The following is a 20347-nucleotide window of genomic DNA, read 5'->3' as shown; positions in this document are numbered from 1 at the left end:
TGGTTTTGCACAGAACCATCAGGAGGTTATCAGGGAAATAAGGGGCAGGGTTATAGGATCCTATTCTGTTGAAGCAAAGCAACTCTGCCTTCCTTATCTGTTGTAGCTAGTAAGGTTGCCTAAAATTAAAGTTCAAGAAAAGATTAACTGCAAAAACCTGGGCAGTGATGGTTTGAACTTAGTTTTTCTCTCTAATACTCTAAAAGACCTCTGCTCTGTTAAATTATATTCTCTCTTTACTCAGAATATTATGGTGCCTTGTTGAGACTTTGCCGTATTTAATGCAAGGCCTCAGGCTGTGAAAGCTATGAGAGCAAGTTTCTGGTCTGGGGACACTCACACTCTGCCTTCTTCTTGTCAGGCACATCAATCCTTCTTTAAAATCTAGTCATGTGGGGCACAGTGGTGTGTCTGCTTCTTCCTTCAAACCACCCCCCTCTGCCTGCCATCGTCCTGATTCATGCTCCCTTTTACTCTGCCCCTCTCTTCTCTCAAACAAGTAAAACAAATCTTAAGACAAATTAAAATAAATAAATAAAATTCAGCTCAGTCACATAAATATCCTGCATGCCAGAGTAGAAATGGCCTCTTTCTTCCTGTACCAACGTGGAGATTCGCTCATACTGTGTTTTCTGAACTAAGTAAGGTATCAGAATTAAGGCTCTTGTATGCCCCAAGTGGAGATTAGTGGCAGTTGAATCAAGTGTTCAGGGTTGTGTAGGAAAAAACTGTTTTTCTATCTCCAGGTTAAATCAAGAATAATTCTCTCAGTTTACAAACAGACCATGGTATTACTGTAGTTGGGAGGATTTAGATATTTGGATTTTTTTTTCCATTTTATTTATTTTTTCAGCGTAACAGTATTCATTCTTTTTGCACAACACCCAGTGCTCCATGCAAAACGTGTCCTCCCCATTACCCACCACCTGTTCCCCCAACCTCCCACCCCTGACCCCTCAAAACCCTCAGGTTGTTTTTCAGAGTCCATAGTCTCTTATAGTTCGCCTCCCCTTCTAAATTTTTTTTTTTTAATAAACATATAATGTATTTTTATCCCCAGGGGTACAGGTCTGTGATATTTGGATTTTTGATGACAGAGTGACAGCCTCAGAAATATCATGCCTAAGTAGTCACTTAACTGACAGCTGAGCATGTTCCCCCACTACCATAGACTTTCTCATTAACAGTCCTCCCTTGCTTTCTAGTGTAATGACCCATCTGTCTCCCAGTGAACTGCACTTCTTCCCTTTCAGAAAAGTGTTTAGGTGTGTGTTAAATAGAACAGAGTGTCATAACAGTGACTTCAAATTCCATAAGAAATTAGAGGAATTTCTGATTACCTGTCATGACCAATGGAATTTTCCCATCTCTTCTTAAATGTAGTACATCAGTGTATTAAATAAATATTTATCTTTGTGGAATGTGTGATAGTGGTTTATTGAATATGGTCTAATAGGGATTGAATCCACGATCTATTAATTAGCAATTGGGTGACCCTGGGCATGATCTCTACCCTTTATTAGCCTAAAAATGAAGAGATACCACCTCACACCAGTCAGAATGGCTAAAATTAACAAGTAAGGAAGCCACAGATGTTGGAGAGGATATGGAGAAAGGGGAACCCTCCTACACAGTTGATGAGAATGTAAGCTGGTGCAGCCACTCTAGAAAACTATATGGAGGTTCCTCATTGGGGAGGGGAGGCGAACCATAAGAGACTATGGACTCTGAAAAACAACCTGAGGGTTTTGAAGGGTCAAGGGTGGGAGGTTGGGGGAACAGGTGGTGGGTAATGGGGAGGGCACGTTTTGCATGGAGCACTGGGTGTTGTGCAAAAAGAATGAATACTGTTACGCTGAAAAAATAAATAAAATGGAAAAAACAAACAAACAAACAAACAAAAAAAGTTGAAAATAGAGCTACCCTATGACCCAGCAATTACACTACTGGGTATTTACCCTAAAGATACAAATACAGTGATCTGAAGGGACACATGCACCCGAATGTTTATAGCAACAACGTCCACAATAGCCAAATGATGGAAAGAGTCTAGATGTCCATCAACAGATGAGTGGATAAAGAAGAGGTGGTATATATATACACAATGGAATATATATAAACAGGGTTGCTGGAGGGAAGGAGGGTAGAGGGATGGGGTGTCTGGGTGATGGACATTGGGGAGGATGTGTGTTGTGGTGAGTGCTGTGTGTTGTATAAGACTGGTGAATCATGGACCTGTACCTCTGAAGCAAATAATACATTATATGTTAATAATAATAATAAGAAGAAGAATATGACTGTTAAAAATTTAAAAATGAAATAATCATAGGCCGAGAATTGGACATAACAATAACACTGGTCATTAGGTTACATTTTGTTATTCTCAGAATGCATGATATTTTATATCATTTCATTTCTCAAGGACTCAGTTGCCTCAGTTGCACATGAGTAGGCTATTTTGTCAAAGGTTTCTTTAGATCTAGATTTTATTTTTCATTCTGATTGAAGTAAGAGAGAAAGTTTGAAGGTGAGATTCAGGAATAGTTTCACAAAGAAGCTTGTGTGTGGTCCTTAAAGTAAAAGCAGGACTAGAACTGGCCCAGAGCATGAACAGACTAATCCAAGTGTATGGAACAGTGTTCGCTCAGGCACACAGGTGGAAAAGCACAGAGCACCTACATGCCGAACCTAGAGATTTGGCTATGTGATATTTTATTAAAGGGTAAATTAATCAGTTTATAAAAGATGATGAAAGCTAAATTTATTTAATATAAAGGACTTTATTTTATTATATATAACCTGTTTTTAAAAAATATTTTACTATTTATTTGAGAGAGAGAGAGAAAGAGACCATAAGGTGGGGGAGGAGCAGAGGGAGAGAGGGAGAAGCAAACTCTTCACTGAGGAGGGAGACTACCTGGGGTTCAATCCCAGGACCCTGGGATCACAACCTAAGCCAAAGACAGATGTTTAACTGACTGAGCCACCCAGGAGCCCCTATATTACCTGTTTTTGTTTTTCCAGGTAAAATATTCTTTTTATTTTATTTTTTTAATTTTTAAATTAACACACAGTGTTTTTTATTAGTTTCAGGTGTACAATATAGTTATTCAGCAATTCTACACATTACTTAGTGCTCATCATGGTAAGTGTACTCCTAATGCTCTTCATCTGTTTCACCCATCCCTCCATGCATCTCCCCTTTGGTAACTATCAGTTTGTTCTCTATAAAATACTCTTTTTTAAATGGAGCATCAGTAAACAACAGGGAATATACAGTCTAAAAAATCTTATGGTGCAGAATTAAAAGTTGGTAACTATGTAGAAGTGACTGGAATGTTCTTTTAAACACTATGATCCACTTAAAAAACTGGGAGATACTTGTGCAAATCAAATAGCAAACAGTTCTGGCTGGAGCTCGTCTTTTTGTTTGACTGTAAGATTAGTTAGATAAAGTTTAAAGGCCGTGAATGTCAGGGTAGCTATTCCTATTATCACTGTCTTATTAATGAAGATATAGAGGCTCAGTGAAGACAGTTTCCTTATCAAAAGTTTCATAATCATTACTTTTTGCCTTGAAAGCCTACATTTCTAATGACTTCAAAATAGGGAGTGGTCAAGAGCATTAATTTCTTAATCAGCGATCTTTGTGAGAGCCTGTCATTGGCGTAGTGAGGGTGGAACCAATTTTGCTTAGCATTGTAAGGCAACAATAGACAGATATTTAAAACAGGATGTATTTCAAAATTCTCTGTGAAGTAGAATGGCTTTGGGTTGTACATACATGTAAGAAATGGGTCAGATCACGGCTATTACTTTTAAAAATATTTGTGCTTATCTATTTTTAAAAATACAGTAAGGGAAAGCAACTTGTAGAAGAAGTGAATAGAAGAGTAAAAATAAATAACTAAAGCAGTATGAATGCTAATGAAATGGCAAATAGACTTCTGGTTTTAGACATATCCCTCTTGATATCGCAGATCCACCCCTGAATTTGGTACGATGAAATGAATGAAAATGTAGAAAATGAAACTATACAAATAGTAACAAACAGGTGAATTCCCCATTCGAACTAGGATAGGGAAAGGCTTTCTAACTATGACTCAGCCTCTTTTTTTCTGGCACGACACTAATTTTTCTTTGTGTGATTACATGTGACTTGGGTAACACTCTCAATCAAAGTGCATTGCTTTCCAAAAATATACAACAGGGAAAGGCAGTCTCTTCACTAAATGGTGCCGGGAAACTGAACCACTCTCTTACACCAAACAGAAAAATAAACTCAAAATGGAATAAGGACCTAAATGTGAGAGCTGAAACCATAAAAATCCTAAAAGAGAACATAGGCAGTAATTTCTCTGATGTTGGCCATAGCAACATATTTCTAGATATGTCTCCTAAGGCAAGAGAAGCAGAAGCAAAAGCAAACTGTTGGGACTACTCAAAAATAAAAAGCTTTTGTACAGTGAAGAAGAACATCAAACAAAAGGCAACCTGCTGATTGGGAGAAGATATTTGGAAAAGATATCTGATAAAGGGTTAACATCCAAAATGCATAAAGAAGTTACACGATTCAATACCAAAAAACCGAAACAAAACAGAACAAAAATCTTATTTAAAAATGAGTAGAGGGGGCGCCTAGGTGTCTCATTTGGTTAAGCAACTGACTCTTGGTTTCAGCACAGGTCATGATCTCAGTGTCCTGGGATTGAGCCCCACACAGACTCCACACTTAGCATGGAGTTTGCTTGAGATTCCCTCTCTGCTTCTCCCTCTGGCCCTTTCCTGCTTGTGTTCTCTATTTTTCTGTCTTTCTCTCTAAAGTAAATAAATCTTAACAAATAGAATAAATAAAATTAAAATGGGCAGAGGACCTGAATAGGCATTTTTCCAAAGAAGATATACTGATGGCTAATAGACACATGAAAAAGATGTCCGATATCACTCATCAGTATGCAAATGCAAATGGAAACCAAGTGAGATATAACCTTATACCTGTGAAAATAGCTAAAATAAAAGACAAGAAATAACAAGTGTTTTTGAGAATGTAGAGAAAAAGAAACTCTCATGCACTGTTGGTGGGAATGTAAGCTGGTGCAGCCATTATGGAAAACACTGGAGGCTACTCAAAAAATGAAAAGTAGAAATACCACATGATCCAATAATTTTGTTACTGGATATTTACTGAAAGAAAATGAAAACACTAATGTAAAAAGACATATGTGCCCCTGTTCATTGCAGCATTATTTACAATAGCCAAATTATGCAAGTAATCCAAGTTATCTACCAATAGATGAACAGATAAAGATGCATGCATGCATACACACCCACAGTGGAGTATTACTTAGCCATCAGAGTAGGATGAGATCTTGCCATTTGCGACAACATGGATGGATGTAGAGAGTATTATGCTAAGTGAAATAAGTCAGACTGAGAAAGACAAATATATGATTTCACTTATGTGTAGAGTCCAGAAAACAAAACAAATGAATCAGACTATAAAAAACAGAATCAGACTATAAATACAGAGAACAAACTGATAGTTGCCAGAGGGAAAGGAGTAAGGGATGGGCAAAATGGGTGAAGAGGAATGAGAGATATAAATTTCAGTTATGGAGTAAATAAGTCATGGGGGGGAGGGGGGAGGAACAGTATAAGGAATATAGCCAATGATATTGTAATAGTGTTACATGGTAACAAATGAACAGTATAAGGAATATAGCCAATGATATTGTAATAGTGTTACATGGTAACAAATGGTAGCTATAATTGTGGTAAGCATAGTAAAACAAAGAAGTGTTGAATCACAGTGTTGTACAACTGCAACTAATGTAGCGTTATGTGTTAACTATACTCAACTATATATATTTATTTAATTTAAAAAACCAGATTGCATTGCCTTCTCTGGGCAAAACTTCGGTTTATGAGCAAAGCTGGTCCAGTCAGGCTTTCTCCCTTGGAATTTAAATTAGTTTTAACATCTGTGGCTTATATTATTAAAGCATTAAATAGAAGGGAGCCAGATACATACAAATTGCAAAAACACTTTCCTCCCTAAAAAAACAGAAATTGGTAGAATTACATTCACACTGAAAAATTCCATCTGGACTGAAGGAGGAGAAAGAAATAAAAGGGAAAAGAATTTTTTTCTTCCCCAAGGACAGACACTTGAAAATTTTGTAGGTAATTTGTAGGTAATTTGAAAGAAAAATTTAGATTTTGAAGAAAGCGGCAAAGTTGCAAATGGTAACTATTAGAACAGGAGGAGGCACTTACTAGAACTTAGACAGATGGTGAATTCTGTTTTGAGGATTATTGGATATTGATGACAGAACATTTATATTGATTTAAATATTAAAGTTATACAACATTTACAGCGAACAGAAGATAAGGTAAGGTAATAGAGACTCTAGAACTGATCTGGGCAGTGGATCTTATCATTCTTGGACTCTTGATGTACTCAATAATGCGTGTATAGTTGCACAGACTAAACAAAAATTCAAATATTTAAAAATTAAGGGCAAGAGCTTCATAGTTTTGTACTATTCACTGATTTACCTTTCAGGATTTTGTTTGGATTTCATTGAAGTAATTTGCTATGCTGACCAAGTTCTATTGATAATCATGAAGCAAAGTTCCTTATTTGCATATTCCTTCAACCACACAGTATTAAATTTCAATTATTGTTAGTTACAGTAAGTTGTATGCTTTGTCATATGTCTAACTAAATACGTTGTCCAATCCACTTATAGGTCTGAAACAAGAAAAAAGAAACACATGATCTATGCAAAACAGAACAAAACAATGAACTCAAAGCACTAAAGATGGAATAAAGACAAAAGACCAGAAATTAAAAAAAAAAAAAAAGTACAAGAAATGTGAGAATGGGGAGGTTTCAGTGTCAGTGAATCAAAACTAAATAAGTGCTTTGAAGATTTCTGAGGTAGTATAGGTATTCTGAAGTAGTATGGGTATTATGTGATGACAAGTCTTACATCTTACAACCATAGTTTTATGTAGGTGAAATCATGTTGAAATCAGTTTTGTTTATAAGATCAAGGGATGCGCATCTGTATAACAAGGTTTCTAAAAATGGTGATAGAAGCTGGGTTATATAGAAAGCCTGTGAACCAGGTGGTGGGATTTACTAAGAGGTTGGGAAATGACAGTGAGCAGGATCACCATTCAAGGTCTTTATTTTAGCTATATCCCTTCCAGCAGCTCCAAAATGTTACCCCTCCCCCCAACAAAGTTGCTACTCCTACTTTAGAGGATTAGGATCAAATGTGAAAAAAAAAAACAAAAACAAAAAACAGTGAAAGGCTAGTGGCATCTATCAGAGGGAGCTGTTTTCTCTGCTACTAAATAACACAGCCTGGTCTTTAAATTCTGGTCCTAAAGTGATTCTGTGTACTCTCATGGCATCTATCAATGTTGTGCAAATTGAACACAAATACATCCTTCCTTATGGAGATATTTGAGGTTTCCGAAAGAGGAAAATGACATTACAGAAGAAAGACCCATTTTATTAATCATGAGCATTTGCTAGAAGAATAATAAACAAGGGGATGTATATGGATGTGCAACAAAGGTTATATGCCTCTGCCTGATAAAATATAGTTACACTTTAGTTCCTATAAAACCTCATTTTGTGAGGGGGATTTTTTTTTTCCATTCCTACCATATAGACTGATCCCACGGAAGGGGGGGAACATAGGCTTAAGCCAGAGAAGAATTTAGGAGAGTTACTCTAGGGATTTCATTAGTTGAATAAACTCTGTGAAAGAAATGAATGCTACTCATGGCTGCTACAAAGGGATGAGTGGTTGGAGGAAGAAAGAGACATTTTGAGGGACCTAGAGACTGACAAATACTTTATCACTCTTGCATGAATAGCTTAATTTCTCCATGGATTAAACCTTAGAATTTGTGAGTTTCGAATAGAATATTGCCTAGGTAGGGAAATCCACAGGCTGCCAAGTAAAGGATACTGGTGTATCTGTGTTTCTCGTTTTCAAAGAGGAGATGTATTATTGTGTTCTAGCATATAAAATTCCAATCAGAGTTTTATATACTCAGAATAATTCTTGATGTTGGTTCCAATACTATGTAGTAATAGGATACACAATGTATTGTCTGAAAAGAATTGTTGCAAAGACTCATAAATAGCAGATATTTTCCTTCTTTCATTGCTACCTAGCAGTTTATCTTGGTATAATTTCATCTAATTAAATCATCCCCACCATTAAAGAATACAACTGAGCCAATGCTACATGGGATGGTAATAGTAACAGGAATGTACTATTTCTTCTTTAGGTACCAAGTGACAGCAGCTTGGGGGTAAGGTAGACACTAAGAGAAGGAGCCTTGAAATGTCAAGATATTTACCAAACTCTCATTTTGTCCATAATTATTTCTAATCATTCACACAAAATTTTTGCCTCATGGTAACTATTGAGAGCACGTATTTATTTTTCCATCTTAAATGTTCTCATTCAAATTGGTGAGTTGAAAGAACTATATATTCAGGGAAAATATGAGTAGTATGTAAATATGAAATGATTAAATATTTGAGGTTTCAAAGAAAACAAATCCTAGGGCAAAGATTTCCATGCTATCACATTAGAGGAGTTTGTAATCAGAGAAAAGCAAAAGTGAAGGTTGAAGGAAGTGTGACAGAGAAATAGAGCAAATACGAGAAGGAACATTAGTTCTCACTAAGCACAGTTGACGACAGGACATCTTTAGAAAGCCCAAATAAAATTTCTGCATTTCAGGGAATTTCATGAAGGTAGTCTGAGAGAATAAGTTACCTGCTGACTTCTTCCCAGTCTCCACTCCCTGTTGATCAAAGCCTAGGCAGAGGTCAGTAGTAATCCGTATGTCCAGGATCCATTACTTGGCCCCTTACCTAAGTTTTTGGGGATGGCAGAGGCTCGGTGCATTCATGTAGACTAGTACACAGATGCAGCTGTCTCCAGTTGTCACCTTGCACAGGTGAGATTCTTGCTCTCTTGTGGTGGTAGCCTGTGCTGCAGAATTATGGGCTTGGACCATCTGCATGGCCGTTTGGGAGCAAGATACTATTCAAGGTTGGAGAAATAGGTGAGGTTGAGCATATCTTGGGTGGCACATAACTTAGTTTAGCAAAAGCCATTTCTTGTGTAATTCTTATACAGTTAAACCATGCAGGAAAGTAAGTTGCCCTCATTTGTAGACATACCTAGTCCCTCAAGTTACTACCAGTTGAAATATTCCCAAAAGAGTTAAATAAAAAGGTTAAGCAAAATTCAGGTGTCAGTGAAAATTCAGGTGTCCATCTTTCTTCTGTCCCATCTGTTTTAGATTTCCCTCACCTTTGATCATCACTTTGGCTGATGTGGGTTCCTTATTTGGAGGGGTAGTCCAAATTTAGTCCATGGAGGTCTGTACACTTAAGTGATTTGCACTTTGTCCTTGTGGATATGGTTGGTGAAATGGACCATTTTCATATAATGTCGTGTACTGCAGCATCAGAAGAAAGCCTGATGGATCCCATGAGGCAAACATTCCCCACTATCACTCTTGAGATAATCAGAATGGATTATTAGTTGTGTGACTCCTTCCTTTGTACTATTCACAGCAAAAGAAAAGCCCAAAATAGTAATGTAACTCCAGATGGGGATTCAGTGGCTACCATACTATATTGCCTGGCAAGAGCACAGCTCCATGTTCCCCTCAGGAAGCAGGAAAAATTACCTGACAGATCCTATGATTTGGAGAAAGAGGAAAGAGAAGTATAAATTCCAGAAGTGGGTAAATGGGAGTGATTATGTGAGATGTTGATCCTGCTGCTACTCCTTGATTACCAATGTATTATATTAGGGACACCATTCTTGGTACAAACCATTGATTCAGGGCATAAACTGCATCCTGGAAAACAGTGTTCAATCTCACACGTGGTTGTCAACTTGGTGCATTAATTGAGCTTTTAGCACTCCTGTTTAGTGGCAAGTCTGTGGCATATTACTGCTGAAAATCATAGGTATAAGCCCTTTGTCACAGCTCCTTTTCTGTAAAGGTCAGAGGGGATATTGTATGTGATACCAACCAAGTCAGTAGATTGGGCATTCTATAAATCTTGAGCTAGTGATGCAGGTAACTGCACATTATCCAGGCTTTCTCTGGTATTTTAGTTACCACACAGAGGCAGTAAGTAATAGCCAGTCCAAGTATTGATTCTAATATAGTTGAGTGTCTAGTTCTGCCATAATGGAAGCAGTTTGATGAGACTGACTAGCCAGTGTTTGGGTTGTTGATATCCCTGAAGAATGATACCATATCAATATTTAATCACTGGTCTCTGCTGCTGGCATGTTGAATATTCAACAGTGGCAGTAGCTAGCTCATTTTCAAGGAAGACCCTGTTTCGGGTCTCATGCAAATATTCCATTCTTTCCCCAGTGGTTACTCTGACCATGAGTACCTTGTGCAAGTACAGGAATGATCAAGGCAGGAGTCTGATCAACAACCACAGGATGACTTACCCATGCCATGTGCAGTTTTTGAGGAATTTATCTGTGGTTAATTATCTCTACCGACCACTGATAGGAGAGCACACACACACACACACACACACACACACACACCCCAAGAAAAAGAAAAAAGAAAAGAAAAAGGCCTGCAGTTTCTGTTCTTAACTTCATAGGTTTATATAAGTGATGAATGGATCAAGAAGATGTGGTATATATACACAATGGAATACTATGCAGCCATCAAAAGAAATGAAATCTTGCCATTTGCGACGACGTGGATGGAACTAGAGCGTATCATGCTTAGTGAAATAAGTCAATCGGAGAAAGACAACTATCATATGATCTCCCTGATATGAGGACATGGAGAAGCAACATGGGGGGGTAGGGGGATAGGAGAAGAATAAATGAAACAAGATGGGATTGGGAGGGAGACAAACCATAAATGACTCTTAATCTCACAAAACAAACTGGGGGTTGCTGGGGGGAGGTGGGATTGGGAGAGGGGGAGCGGGCTATGGACATTGGGGAGGGGAGGCGAACCATAAGAGACTATGGACTCTGAAAAACAACCAGAGGGTTTTGAAGGGACAGGGGTGGGAGGTTGGGGGAACAGGTGGTGGGTGATGGGGAGGGCACGTTTTGCATGGAGCACTGGGTGTTGTGCAAAAAGAATGAATACTGTTACGCTGAAAAAATTAATAAAAAGGGAAAAAAAAATAAGTACCTATTTCTCAGTTAACTTTTACCTGTATTTTGAAATCTTGTTTCTTTTAGGCCTCTAAATAAACCATGCAGCCATTTCCCACTACACAAGGTTCAGGATGTATCCATAACCGCAGATCTTCCTCTACCACCAGATACTGGGTTTCATCTCATCATTAAGTTATAGGTCATTCTTGACATGGGTTGTAATTATGTAGGCTATCTTCCCCAGCTAGTGCCGACATTAGCGCTGATCATCTTGTGTCATTTCCTCCCTCATGAAGGGAGCTTATTTCTCAGTTTCAGAATAATTCTGGGTGCTGGTTCCAATACTGTGTAGTTAATGGGATTTACAATGTATTGTCTGAAAAGAGGCATTGTATAGACTCATAAATAGCATGAATCAAGGAAGAGATGATAGGTCAGTGGAGACAGATGACACAGCATGGGAGTCTGGACTTTCTCATCATGTAATTTACTTCTCTCATTTATATCGTTATATCATTAAATCCAATTTCATATGAACCGTTGCCATGATAAAATAAGTTATGTCTGTGCTCATTCCATCCCATGATTGGACAGATTTGACAATACCTTAGGCACATAGTCTTTTGCTGTGTAATGATCAGGTATTTTATCTTTATTAGATCCAAACGAGAGTATCTAAAGTTAGTGTAAATGGGTGTGTCCATTGAGTTGCTGGAAATAGTTTTGATGGGATTATTTTTCCTGTGAAGTTTCGTTGGTTCTCTGTGTAACTTCCTGTATTCCAGATACAGAAACAGATAAGCAAAAGTCGAAGAATCAAAGAATAGAGAAGTTCAGGAAAAAAAAAAAAAACAGCTACTTCCCTGTGTGGAGAACTCATTAATAAATATTACAATATTTACCATCTTATAAGCAATAGAAAAAGTTATTTTTTATTATATTTAATGCTATAATCTTATTAAGAGACAAGATGTACAAGTCATATTTTTTAGTGCTAAGGGGAAATCAGTGAAAAACATATCATCTTTCAAGCCAAAACGGATTAGTTTATATTATTGAAGATGATGCCTATACAAACTTAAGTACAATGCTAGAGAACAGGCTGAATTGTCAAGATGAAATGGTTGTAATTTAGATAAATCACAAATGGAATTAATATATAATTCTGCAGGAAAGAAAAATATAACTAACACATGCATAATATTCTTGTACTTAAAAATGTTTTCATATACATTATTTTAATTTTACTACTTGCAGTATTTATAGTGGGTTAACAAAATGCTAACTTCTTGTCAAGTAGAAATACTGTTGTATCTAACTTAATGAAAGAGTAAAGAAAGAATGTTGTAGTAAGTATGTTATTGGTAGAGTTTGTATAAATACACTCCTTAGAAGTTTTTCTCACATAAAATGAGTCAACTCTCCCTAAAATTGGGCTATAAAGCCCAATATGTTAATTTACATATGAATCTTCATTTCATAAGAATGTTTTAAAAACAAAATTAATATAGGATTTCACAAAGTTAAAAATTTTAGGATTCTAGTCTATATGAGATAATATCAAGAAATACACACTTTACATTTTATAAGTTCATTAAACATTTTCGGCGTACGGAGATACTTAATGTTCAGTTTATATTTTAAACCAGCTATGTATAGAAAGACTTAAGCCGTAATTTGTGTCAGTGAACTGGCAAATCGTATTTCTTTAAAATTGGAGAATTAACAGCGAGAGATGTATGGGCCATCGAAACAATTAGGAACACAGAGTTCGTTTATGGAGATAAAGTTGTAGATATAAGTACATTCGTGCACTGATCGCATAAAAAGTCAAAGTTTCCCATAATATTTCTGCCTCTTGGAGTTTATTGGCTATCGGAGGGGTTTCTTGTGGTGTGGGATTTTCAGTGCTAAGACCAATATAGTTCCAGCAAACAGAGAATTAACCACTCAAACTGTTCTACACATTTGCTTGGGGGATTGAGTAGAGGCAATTTATGTGGCTTATGGGAACTTTTCAGTCATCTCTGATACTCTGTTTGGGATATTTTTACTATGATTATTGCCAGAGGCCCCCACTTTCTTTTATTTAAAAACAGAGCAACTTTTAGAAAAGTAAGAAATCATCCTCAGATCATCTTGACTGAATTCCTAAGGTTTTACTTTCCATTCTCAACTATAGACTATCTGCTATCCTATCCTTGGTATTTATTTTTAAATGCTAATGAATATTTAATGTGAACTACAAACATCATGCATCCTGTGCTTCATCTTGTGTCCTAAATATTAACACACTCTTCATATGTGGCCAAACATGACATGACCACACTTAGCAAAAGCAGTAGAAATTCCATAACATCATCTCATATGCGATTCATATTCATATTCACTCAATTGTTTGATCTAATCAAGGACTACACATTTTATGTGGTTATTGTACCCATTTGATTTCTTATACTCTAGCACAGCTCATGTGTTAGTTCTGTCTTCTTTTGAGACTATTGTTGTTCAGCATCCATGCAACAATCCTTGTTTGTTTCTTTCTTTCCCTCCCATCTCTCTCTCTCTTTCCTTCCTTCCTTCTTTCAGAAGCTGGTCTTGGGTGATCTTACCATCATTTAACATCAGCTTTTCTTATGCTAGAATCCATACCTATAATCATAATCTCTGTGAATTCAACTGTATTTGAAATTGACAATTGGGTGCAGGAATCTCACTGTCCATTTCATGCTAACCTCAGTATTTCAAACATAAATCCAGTATATCCACCCCCTTCCTACCACAATGAAATCTGCTTTTCTTCTTTTCCTTTGATCACTAAGCCAAGTGAGAATAGAGATTTTGTATTTTTTTGTATTTTTGCTTTTTCATAACCATCAAATCTTTAATGCTAATTCAGAGTGAATTTTTCAGGGTCGTCTTCCTGTTTTTATTTTTATTTATTATTATTTTTTAAAGATTTTATTTATTTATTTGACAGAGAGAGATCACAAGTAGGCAGAGAGGCAGGCAGAGAGAGAGGAGGAAGCAGGCTCCCTGTGGAGCAGAGAGCCCGATGCGGGGCTCGATCCCAGGACCCTGAGATCATGACCTGAGCCGAAGGCAGCGGCTTAATCCACTGAGCCACCCAGGCGCCCCCGTCTTCCTGTTTTTAAATTCCAACTTCATGAGTATCCAGCCTATAAACTATGATTTATTATTCTTAATTCTAATACCAGTTCATCTTATTCTTTTTTATATTTATATGTTTTCTTTCATATACATCTGTTGGTAATTCATATTATTAGCTGTGTTTACAGTATCTTTCTCCCTTGATCATGTTGTTATAATACAGATCACTGCTACAGCTATCTATCTGAGGAATTTAAAAATATGTATTTTAGTAAAATTCATGTTTATATTTTTGCTTAACAAAGCTCTTTGGTCCTCATTTTGCAAATGTTGGCTATCAGCCTGATAATAGTTTCTGTCATTTATTTTGAAATTTTCATTCTCAGGCGCATCCTCAAAGAGATTAGTGGGGGGTACACATCTCAGATTTGGGATTTATAGTTGTCAGCTGCCTTTCTGAGGCACTTGCTCATATTGGGGCTAGCTTCATTTCAGCTTGGCCCATGTGCTTTTTGCCAGTCATTTTATTTCCTCTAGCCAACCGAGGCAGGGAGTTGTATGCAAACCTCAGGCAGTTGGCGTAGGTTTTTTCCAGCCTCTGTTAATAGGTAGGGAGCTCCAACCTCTGGTTTCACAAGGTGAGCCAGACTTTGATGCTCAGTAATGCCTACGGTACTTTTGGACCCTGTTATCCAGGAACTCAAGCCTCAGATCCTTCCTTCATGTATTCAGCCCTTGATCCCAGCAGGCACACAGCTTCAGCCTCTGCTTGCTACAATGTGTTTCTATTCATATTCTGATCTGTGGAAATATTTTTTTTTCTTGCTTGTGGTTATATCATTTCATTTTACTTCATTTTTATTTACTGTTATCTTTGCTATTTTTGAAGGGAAGGGAACATTTAAATGCATGAACTGTAGGATTTTGCTGGACAGAAACCCCCCAGTCTCCTTTCAGGATCCCATCGCAATCTCTTATCCACAGCAGCAAAATACACTCAACAGTTCTGCTATTCCCTCATCCCTCATTTACTCCCCAGCAGCTTGCAGTCTGTGGTCAATTCCCAACATTTTATAGAAGCTAGTCTCCGAAAAGTCACTGATGATCTCTGCACCCTCCATTCCAATGAATGTACTTCCCCACCCCCGCCACTTTTGACCTCTGTAATAGTGGATCCTTGGCAGTCTCAGCCTGCTTTAAATTGCTTGTGTTAGTGTTATTCCCATACTTTATATACATTATTATGGTGTGAGTGTGCATGTCAAGTGGAATAAACGTAGACCTCCTATTGTGCTTATACATAGCCCTTTCTTCGCCACATAGAAGGGTCAGGTCAAGACAAATACCTTATTAGACTAAAACCTTTACATTAATCAATAACTTTCCACGAATTGTGTGGAGTAAAATTAAGCTTATTTTCTATTTTTTTTTGTTTTTTTTTTTCCCATTTTATTTATTTTTTCAGCGTAACAGTATTCATTCTTTTTGCACAACACCCAGTGCTCCATGCAAAACGTGCCCTCCCCATTACCCACCACCTGTTCCCCCAACCTCCCACCCCTGACCCTTCAAAACCCTCAGGTTGCCCCAGCCTCCCACCCCTGACCCTTCAAAACCCTCAGGTTGTTTTTCAGAGTCCATAGTCTCTTATGGTTCGCCTCCCCTCCCCAATGTCCATAGCCCGCTCCCCCTCTCCCAATCCCACCTCCCCCCAGCAACCCCCAGTTTGTTTTGTGAGATTAAGAGTCATTTATGGTTTGTCTCCCTCCCAATCCCATCTTGTTTCATTTATTCTTCTCCTATCCCCCTACCCCCCCATGTTGCTTCTCCATGTCCTCATATCAGGGAGATCATATGATAGTTGTCTTTCTCCGATTGACTTATTTCACTAAGCATGATACGCTCTAGTTCCATCCACGTCGTCGCAAATGGCATGATTTCATTTCTTTTGATGGCTGCATAGTATTCCATTGTGTATATATACCACATCTTCTTTATCCATTCATCTGTTGATGGACATCTAGGTTCTTTCCATAGTCTGGCTATTGTAGACATTGCTGCTATAAACATTCGGGTACACGTGCCCCTTCGGATCACTATGCTTATTTTCTAAAGAGTTATGTAGGATTTTTATTTCACTGATACTCTTCGCCTGCATAAAGTGGAGGAGAGAAGACAAGTGGAACAAAAAGTAATTTTTAATTGTAATTTGCAAAGTTGCTTTAGACATGCTGGTATGGAGGGGCACTTGATTACCCTACATTTTAGTTTTATTTTGTATCATGCAAAAAAAAAGTTGGTAAATTAAATCAGTGAATGCATTTTTCTTCTCTCATTCTAGAGACTATATTCAACTGTTGATGGCATAACATAATAATACACTATTTTTAATTGAAATGTTAGTGAGGTATTTGTAAATTTACTTGCTGTTGTTAGACATAATAAAAAGATATCCATGTATACTTTGCTAGCTTCTTCCCTGCGGTAACTTTTTGCAAAAGTATATGATATACAAACAGCATATTGAAAGTAATACAGTCGACTGATCTCATTTAGACTTTCTCAGCTTCACTTGTACTCATGTGTGTATATTATTGTACACAATTTTATCACCTATGTAGTAGGTCCATGTATCTGCCACCATAGTGAAGGTGCTGAATAATTCTGCCAATCCAGTTAGAAAATGGGCAAAAAACGTGAGAAATTCCACTGGAGAAAATGTATAGATAGCAAGTGAGCACATAAGATTTTCACCATTATTGCATTTCACCAAGGAAATGTAAATTAAAATAACAATGAAGTATTTCTATACACCTACCTGTTAGAAGAACTAAAATAAAAAATAGAGAAAGTGGGGAGCCTGGGTGGCTCAGTCGGGCTGCCTTCAGCTCAGGTCATGATCCCAGGATTCTGGGATCAAGCCCTGCATCAGCTCTCTGCTTAGTGGGAGCCTGCTTCTCCCTTTCCCTCTGCCATTCCCCCTGCTTGTGCTTACTTGCTTGTTCCCTCTCTCTGTCAAATCAAAAAAAAAAAAAAAAAAAAAAAAAAATCTAAAAAAAAAAATAGTGAAAACAGAAGCACCTGGATGGCTCAAACAGTTAAGCACCTGATTCTTGATTTCAGCTCAGGTCGTAATCTCAGGGTTATAAGATGGAGCCTTGCATCAGGCTCTGTGCTGGGCATGGAGCATGCTGAAGATTCTCTTTCTCTCGGTTCCTCTGCCATACCCTTTCCCTCTCCTTAAAAAAAAAAAAAAAGTGAAAACATTAATGCCAGTAAGGATGACAAGGAACTTTATCTTTTATACATTGTTAGTAGAAATATAAAATCACAGTCATTTTTTTTAAAGTTGGCAATTTCTTTTAAAATTAAATATGCCCTTACTATACAAGCCAGCAATTGTACTTCCCAGTTTTTAATCCCAAATAAATGAAAATCTGTGTTCATACAAAAAGCTATAAACAAATGTTCATAGTAGGTTTTCTTACAGTAGCTGGAAACTAGAAACCACCCATGTGTGTCATCAAATTGGTGAATAGTGAAGCAAACTGCCATACATTCATACTATAGAACACTAAATAATGCCAAGAAGGAACTGTAGATATATGCGATAATTTGGAGGAATAATCAGGGAAGTATGCTGAGTGAAAAAAGCTAATGTGTGAAGGTTGCATACTATATGATTAAATTTATGTAAAATTTTTGGAATGACAAAATATTAGAAATGGTGAACATAACACTGGTTGCTAGGGTAGAAACAGTTGATAGGAGAGTTTTAGGTATGGTTTTAAAAAAGCACAACAACACAAGGAATTTTTGTGATAATATACTATCTTATATTCTTGTGATACCTTTTTGGTAAGGAATCTAGTGTCTGTTCTAGACCCCATTAATCTTTTATAATATCTTTAAGAATAAAATGGATCTTTCTAGAAAATGGCGATGAGGTCAGACACATATAGTGGTGTGGCACTGCACTCACATGTGTGCGTGCATGGGTATATGTGCAGCAGCATAACACTACACAGTGCGAGAGAGCTCATGGTTTAATGTTAAAGAAATAAGTAGGAAAACATAAGTAGCAGGCTACGAAGACTAGCCTTATTTTCATTGTAATAATTTGGTTGTTTGAGAAAGATTTTCTTATTTAAGAACACTCAAACATATTTATCACCAAAATATAATGCACCAGTCTTTTGAAAATGTTTCTAAATTTATTCAGTTAGTAATTTTTAGCAAGAAAGAATTGTCACCAACATTTTTCAAGGGTAACAATTCTCAGAAGGGCCTTGAAACCTACTTAAGCAGACAGGTATTCATTCTCTGCCACTAACTGTCCTGTTCTATGCTCCACCAGTATTTCCTTTTTCGGTGGATTTCAGCAATTTGATGATGACGTGTCTTGGTGTTTTTCTGTTTTTGTTTTTTTTTTTCCTGATTAGTGTTTTTTGAACTCTCTTAATCTATTGGTTTATAATTTTTAGCAAATTTGAAAATACTCTAGCCATTTTTCCTTCAAATAATTGTTCTGACTTCTTCTCCCTTCTCTTCTTCTGGGATTTAGTTATATGCATGTTAGGTTGCCAAATATTGTCTCATGGCTTACCGGTCCTCACTTCATTTATTCTCCTAATATCTTTCCCTCAGTTTTTCTTTTAGTTAGTTGCCGTTTCTGTGTTTTCAAGTTCACCAGTTTTTTCTTCTGCAGTATCTATAAGTTTAACCCTTTCAGAGTTTGTTTTTTTAATTTCTGACATTGTGTTTTTCATATCTACAAGTTAAATTTATAACTTTTTATATGTCCCATTTCACTCCTTGTTACAATGGTTTTTCTTTTCTTTTTGTTTTTTAGTAACAAAACACATTCTGTGATTATATTCATTAGCAATTACAAAAAGGAAAGCCAACAGTCGGAATTAACAATTAAGTTCACAAATTTTATAGGAATAACTTTCTGTAAACAAATGACAAAATTCTTCTTCTCCATCTTGAGGATGAAGTCACTTGGGGAGATAGTAGGAAATTTCTCACCAAATTGAGTTGGAAGAAAGCATTGTAAAAGTTTGATAAAATCCAGTGTTGGTGAGCATACAGATAAAGAAGTTTCCTGTTATGTTTGTGGAAGTGAAAATAGACTCTTTTGGAAGAAATTTTATAGTAGGTGTCATTTGTCCCAGCAATTTAACCCTCAAGTGATACATACTGTAATTATGACATATGTGTATAAAATATAAGTTCAAACGTAATCATTATAGCATTATCTTTAGATAATAAAAGATTAGTGGCTATAAATATTAACTACATACACATGTATCATTTTCCAAGTTGTTGAAAAATAACATGTGTATGAGATAGAGAAAAGACAGAATGAAAAAGAGAAATTTTATGGCAGATACTTTTGTGGTATGATCCCAGAGTTGAGAGAAAGAGATAGTGTGTTTTGGTTTTTATCATGCACTTTTTATTTGCATTGGGCTTTAGCTATAAGACTTTGTGATTTTCATACTTATACTAACAAGTTGATATTTAGGAGCTGTTTATTTTGTTTTGTCTTTGGAATTCAGGTATCATACCCTTTTCTTGTTCTCTCCATCTTCGATTTCTGGAAATTATGGTTATTGTTTTCCTTTTGCTCCTTTCCTCCTAAGATTTATCTCCTCATTTCCCCCCCAACCCCTGCAATGAACATTACCCTGTTCTTTTAATTTAGGCTTCACTCCTCAAGCAGAATACTGCATGTAAGCTTGACTCAGTAGTCTTTGTAGCTAGAACTTATCCTTGACTTAGAGGAAAGACGCCTGGAGGATAAGCTATGAAATTGGCCAGATAAATACAGAGTGAGATTTGAGTAATGTTTCTTGAATGACTATTTAATATGAAATGCTAATGAGAAGATTAATTAATAACCGTTATCCCACACTGTCCATCTACAAACAGGTCAGTTGTCAAGTCCAACACTAAATATAAAAGTTCTTTCTGTATGTCTCTAGCACACTATGTTTTCTTCTAAAAAATAATAATAATAAAATCTC

The sequence above is a fragment of the Meles meles genome, chromosome 15 (assembly GCF_922984935.1).
Source record: "Meles meles chromosome 15, mMelMel3.1 paternal haplotype, whole genome shotgun sequence".
NCBI classification, from domain to species: domain Eukaryota; kingdom Metazoa; phylum Chordata; class Mammalia; order Carnivora; family Mustelidae; genus Meles; species Meles meles.
Note: the sequence above shows the minus strand (reverse complement) of the source record.